The sequence below is a fragment of the Aulostomus chinensis genome, chromosome 9 (genome assembly GCF_037954235.1).
Source record: "Aulostomus chinensis isolate RoL2024-O1b breed Wild chromosome 9, RoL_Achi_v1.0, whole genome shotgun sequence".
In the NCBI taxonomy this organism is placed as follows: domain Eukaryota; kingdom Metazoa; phylum Chordata; class Actinopteri; order Syngnathiformes; family Aulostomidae; genus Aulostomus; species Aulostomus chinensis.
In genome coordinates this window covers 29946147-29952146 of record NC_141328.1, presented here as the reverse complement: position 1 = coordinate 29952146, position 6000 = coordinate 29946147, and the positions used below count along the sequence as shown (strand labels likewise).

Below are 6000 nucleotides of genomic sequence, written 5' to 3'. Positions count from 1 at the left end.
GAAACTGACCATGAAGTAATAACGAGCGAGTGGGCAAGAGCAGAGATTTTCTATTAACACAAGGGGAGAGGAGTAAAAGAGGTTGTGGGCTCCACCACTGTTACCCCTCCTTCCCCCTTTCCTTCTGCAAAATTACCACACGACAGCCATGGAGGAGCTCTAGCACCAGCTAGTGGTTGTGTAGTTTCGCTGCTGAAACGCACCACTCCAAACACATTAATCATGACCAGGGGAGTGTAAAATTCAATCGGCTCCTTCCATCCATTTCATGTGAAGCAGACTGAAGGCCGGCCTTGTAGCGGCTGAGAAAGAAAGGATGAAAAAAAGGGGGGGGGGGGCTCCCTACACTTCATCAGAACCCCTACTTCATAACAAATGGAGTGTCTCTCTGGCAGAGGAGTGCCATCAGAAACGCGCGTTCTCTCTATCCATTTAATTCCGGCAGTGGAGGAAGGGTCAGGGAGGGAGCAGTGGGTGCGTGTTCTGCTCTCCGCTCGCCGCTTCCCCAGTCACACAGTAAACTACCTTTTAGGAATTGTTTCTCAATAAGAAATGATCAGTCCATTTATCTGCAGCAGGCGGGCCTGTCTCCTCACCCAGACCTCCAATATTTTTCGTTTGACCTGATCAGGGCTATAAACTAGACCGAGACACTTTCAATTTGTCACCCGAGGAGGCCTCTGTGAGTTCCATGCTACTGATTGTATCCACCCTCTCAAATATAAAATTTTTCTCCCAAGCTTGAAGTATTTTCTTCTATGCATAGCGACACTTGAAAATAAAGTTTCTCATTCCTGCTATGAAAATATTCTGAGACACTATCACCACTAAAATCCACATAATATCATTTTCTCCTCATGAATATAGCCAGGAGAGCAATCAGTAAAATATGTCAGTTGAAGGCGAAAACATTTCTCCCTCAACCGCTAAACACACTCTCCCATTCTAAGACGCTGAGGTACGACTTCAGCTTCCATTCTCACTATCAGTGGCGCAGTCTAGAGGTGAACATAATTAAATGAGCCTTTATTACTGTCTCTGGGTGCAAAAACTGATGTCATTGTACTGGAAGAGGCTGGGTAATTAAACATTACTTCAAACAAGGTGAATCATGATCAATAATACATTTCTTCTGCAACCCGGGCAGAAAATTCACCAAAAATATTTCAAAACCATCATTTAGAACCTCCAATTGGTTACCAGATTGACTCAACTAACTGCATGTGGTCGGAGGTGGAACAGCAGTTGTAAGACAGACAAGTCATGTTGATCTCGTCACCATGGTGATGTCACACACTCAAAAAACAACATGAGCCTGTCAGATGCTGAAGGTGCTGGCTTGAGCTATGACTGTTATTCGTTAGCAACCGTTAGCTCTGCTGTCCATCAGAAACACTGACTGTCGTCTTGCTCCTTTGTTGGTCTGACAGCATTTCAGACGATGACGGAACGAAGCCTCGCGTTTCTCACACAGTGAACAGGTGATTCACACCTGCCACCGTTGGTCCGCCAACTGGCTGGAACTTAACACCAACATTTTGGACCAGAGAACATTTTTTAAATAATTATTTCACCACTATAATATTTATTTTCAGGCAAATTTAGACTTTAATACTGCATCCTTCTTAAAGTTGTGGATGCATTATTTTGCTGTAAAATTATTTGTTTTCTTAAAATTGTCGTCGATGCACTGTCAGGGTCTATTGCGTTACTACTTTACCTTTAATTAAGCATATTTTAATTACGATCTTGACACAGAACTATAATGACATAGTAAATAAAGCAAATGAAATATATATATATATATATATATATATATATATATATATATATATATATATATATATATATATATATATATAAAATTACTCAAGTTCAAAGTTTGGTACTCTCATGATATTTTCATTGTGCTAAACTTTTCCTTCAAATGTCATGGGCATATATTCCTTCTTGATTTAGGCCTCTTATTCTGGAAGGCATTATTCGCATGCTTGTAACTAAATCCTTCGATGTTCTCCCAGGGTGACCCTTCAACATCAGTCCAGGGACAGCACATGTAAAATTGTTCTTTGGCTAATTATGGCACTTTTACTTTTTTTTTTTTAAAGAGAAAAAAATGTTTTAAGTGCATTGTCCATGATCACTAAACCTTAAAATCAATAAATCAATTGCACCAACATACAAGTGGCTGCTGGATATATAAATGTATTGATTTATAATAACTGTGATATAATTCATTTTGTTGACGTTCAATGGGGGAAAATTTTGTTCAACCAGGCCAGTTTGATCGAATGAAAAGAAAGCATAGAACATTGAAGTCAACATGGCCATCATAACACATTCCATTCCTTTGACAGTGTTTTATTAAATTATCCACAATACTCGACACAACTTAAATTAAGAGCATATCAAGTGGGCAGGTATCATTCATACGCCCCAATAAACTGTGAACCTGTCAGTTAACGAGACCCCCAAAAACTGGGAGCAAGCACTTTCAACTGCTTGTTCTTTGAGGGAAGAAATATTAACCCAACTGTTTTCTCTCAAAACAAGTACAAACTTTGAACGGGGAGTAATTACAATTCACACATGACCTGCTTTCCCATCAGTGCCTTTAAAATAGTTAAACATTCTTTGAACTGGACGCAACATGTCAATGATTTTTTGACAAACTCAAATATGGTGAGCAACACTCATCTCTGCACACAACCTGGCCGAGGTGCTGCCTGGTCCCGAGTCACAGGGACACGACTCATCCCTCCCACCTCTGGCTGGTCGCCCCACGTTTGCTAGTTCACAACCCTGACGAGCCACTCGGTGCAGCCGACGGACACACAGATGAACCCTTGTGAGTTCAGTCTTCATTCAGCACATTGCTCTTCCCATCAGAGACAGAGGCATCCACTCAGATGTGAGATCCGGCAAACCACGAGAAAAATGAATAGGTAATCTTTTGCTTTCACGGCAAATTAGTGTCCATCGGACACATCAGTCAGCAACACTTGCGTCACTTGGAGGAATAAAGGTTTACGTGCAACGGATACGAGTGAGTTGAAGCAAGAGGTCTCAGTGCTCACAAGCACAAAGTGACTCACTCTGTTGACAGTGGAGGGTTGCACACACGGTGCTTTGGTCCTTTGATTCATCCATCATCACCATCCCTGTCAGTCACTGAACAGGGTTCTCTGTTCCGCCACCATCATTGTCCTAGAACCTCTGGCTAGGTTTCCTCATCGTTCCACGCAATGAAACACAATTTCACTGCATAGCGAATACCAGCATTTACTGCAATCGGAAGACAATCACCACAGAAGAAGCACTCATCTGCCTGCCGTCAACACACAGCCGAGGAACCACACGTACACAGAGGTGAGACTTACACCTGTCGCCTGGTGGCAGGCACTGACCCTGCAAAGAAAATGCACCAATACGCCACTTTTTGTTAGTTATCAACATCAAGACTGGTGCCACAGTTGAAAGGTGTTTGTGCTCTCATTTATCTGATAGATGTCCACCATCTCCAGGAGAGAAAAGTGACTACAACTTCATTCATGCAACGTTCCAACACACAGTATCGCTTTTAGACACTTAGGAAAAGTCTAGCCCTTTCAACCCACAGTTTAGTCTTACAGGCAGGAAGCAAAGCCTGATTGGCTGTTTGTAACAGCCGGCCAGAGAGACCTATTGTGTACTTCTTGTAACATTAAAGTTCTTTGCTAGTCTGGCTGATTTCCAGTTACAAGATTTACACAACAGATGTCACAAAGAGGAAGGAGTTGTAAATACACATCAGGCTTTAAAAACCCTGACGTGTTTAAGAACAAATTTGTGTGCTGGAACAATTCTAGAATGAAGCCCAACACCTGTATGCAGTGCTGCCAACCTTCCGTCTTTGAGGCTTGATGGGGGACTTTCCTGATCCCACAGGAAACTTCGCCTCTCAAAAGCAAAACTGTTGACTTTCTCTGGTCTTTTGGAGAAATGTCTGTGTTGACACAAATACATTTCAAACTTACAGCATGTCCCTCAGCTCATGTCCTTACCAGCAGTGAGGTCAGCTACATCCTCCCGGCCTCGGCGCCCTCTGGTGGTCAGCCTCACCACGGCGGTCCCAGATGCAGCTGGACCAGAGAAGAGCCTGTGAAAAATGACATATTTCTACAGTAAAATTCAACTCTGCTGTTTATTCATTCTGCTCTGTGTTTCTAGTTCTGTTTTCATGATCAACTGTTTTTAATCAAGTTCTGATATAAAATAAAACAAGAACAGAATACAGAGTTTAGAATATTTTTCACTACCTTTTTGTCTCTCTGAGAAAATAAATCCTATCCTCATCATATGACATCCATCATCCCTCCATCCCTCCATCTTCTCCCTCTCCTCCTGTTGAGGGTGGTGGGGGTGGAGCCTGTCCCAGCAGCCTTCCCCCTGGACAGGTCACCAGTCCATGGCAGGGCCAACACATAGAGACAGACAACCATTGGCTCTCCCAGCCACGCCTACGGTCAATTTAGAGTCTGGATTAACCTGGTCCCTCTTGATGTCTTTGGACTGTGGAGGAAGCTGGAGTACCAGAGAGAACCCAGCAGGAACAGGGAGAACATGGAGACTCACCCAGAAAGACCCCGTGCTGCAGCCGGGGCTCCACCCACAACCTTCTTGATGGGGGCCACAGTGAGGACCACTGCTCCACCCACAACCTTCTTGCTGGGGGCCACAGTGAGGACCACTGCTTCACCCACAACCTTCTTGCTGGGGGGCCACAGGGAGGACCACTGCTCCACCCACAACCTTCTTGATGGGGGCCACAGGGAGGACCACTGCTCCACCCACAACCTTCTTGCTGGGGGGCCACAGGGAGGACCACTGCACCCTAACCCACCATGCTGCACTCACATGACATCACTACTTGTTTTTAATCATTTATCATGCAAATAGGTTGATGACATCATCTTGCAACTTCTAAGGTAGCCAATAGCAACTTTCCTTACTGAGCAGCTGGCAACACCACCTGTATGTGCATATCTAAATGCAGGGGCACCACCAACGCAATGACAGAGGGCCCTCACAATAATAATAATGATTATTATTCATAATAATAACAATAATAATTACAGTATTACCGTTTGGCAGATGAGAAACAGTCCCACAATCAACGTGAAAGAAGAAGAACGCTGCAGAAGATCAAGTATGGCTAGCTTCCAGACATTTCGGTCTCAGGCTAGCTAGCTCATGACGTAGCTGTCCCCACATGTTACATGTATGTCATCATGCATGTGAACATGTGTTTTAAAGCATTCATTTCCTATCACAAAGACACTTCGTTCTCTCGGGTTGTGAAACTTCTCATGTAGGCCGGAAACATGGCGGCTGAGCTGAACTTCCCCGCTTCCGCCATGACTCACAACTCTCCAGGAGGCCGCGAAACTGGCGCGCAAGCACCAACCTGGGGTCGGTACCAGAGAGCAGGTTCGGCAAACCCTCCACCTCCAATCCTGGCCTCTGAGTTGGTGGAGCCCGTGCGTGCTGACGCCAGTCAAAAGCCACTATCCATGGGACGCCGGTACCACGAGTCACTATGGCAACTGAAGCAAAAAACGCTCACCGTGCTTCCCCCGGTGGAGGTGCGAGAGCGCGCTTGAGGCGAGGACGAGCGCATCTTCAGACGGGAAAGCATCGCAGCTGCAGCGGCCGAGGGGAGAGCTCATGCAGGAGCCACGTGACTCTGTCTCAGGGTGTTCCAGGTGAGCCCTCGGACGTTCAGGTGCTGGATGAACTTTTATTGTCTTTGTGAAGGTGAAACCTCACAGGCCAAAGCGCACTTGTCAGCGACTGGAAGCGAAATATAAGAACGTGATTCCAGCGGCTGAGGCGGGATCAGCTGACACCCGTGGGCCCTTGGTTGCAACTCAGGTGGGTTATGATCTTATGACAGACATCTTTAACAACGTTACACGTGTAGACAAAATACTCAGCTTTTAATGTGACTTGACGAAAAGC

At 45.0% G+C, this 6000-nt stretch overlaps 1 long non-coding RNA gene across 2 annotated transcripts; it reads right to left on the bottom strand.

The window, feature by feature from the left end:
• Positions 1-2462: 2462 nt before the first annotated feature.
• Positions 2463-5612, bottom strand: LOC147256744 (uncharacterized). 2 transcript variants are annotated; one of them, XR_015117952.1, is made up of 3 exons: positions 5124-5612; positions 4044-4138; positions 2463-3408 (listed from the first exon to the last, which is right to left on the bottom strand). It is a non-coding gene; the product is annotated as an uncharacterized LOC147256744 (long non-coding RNA). The 2 variants fall into 2 exon arrangements; XR_015117953.1 differs by having other exon boundaries at positions 5447-5612.
• Between the last annotated feature and the right edge of the window lie 388 nt (positions 5613-6000).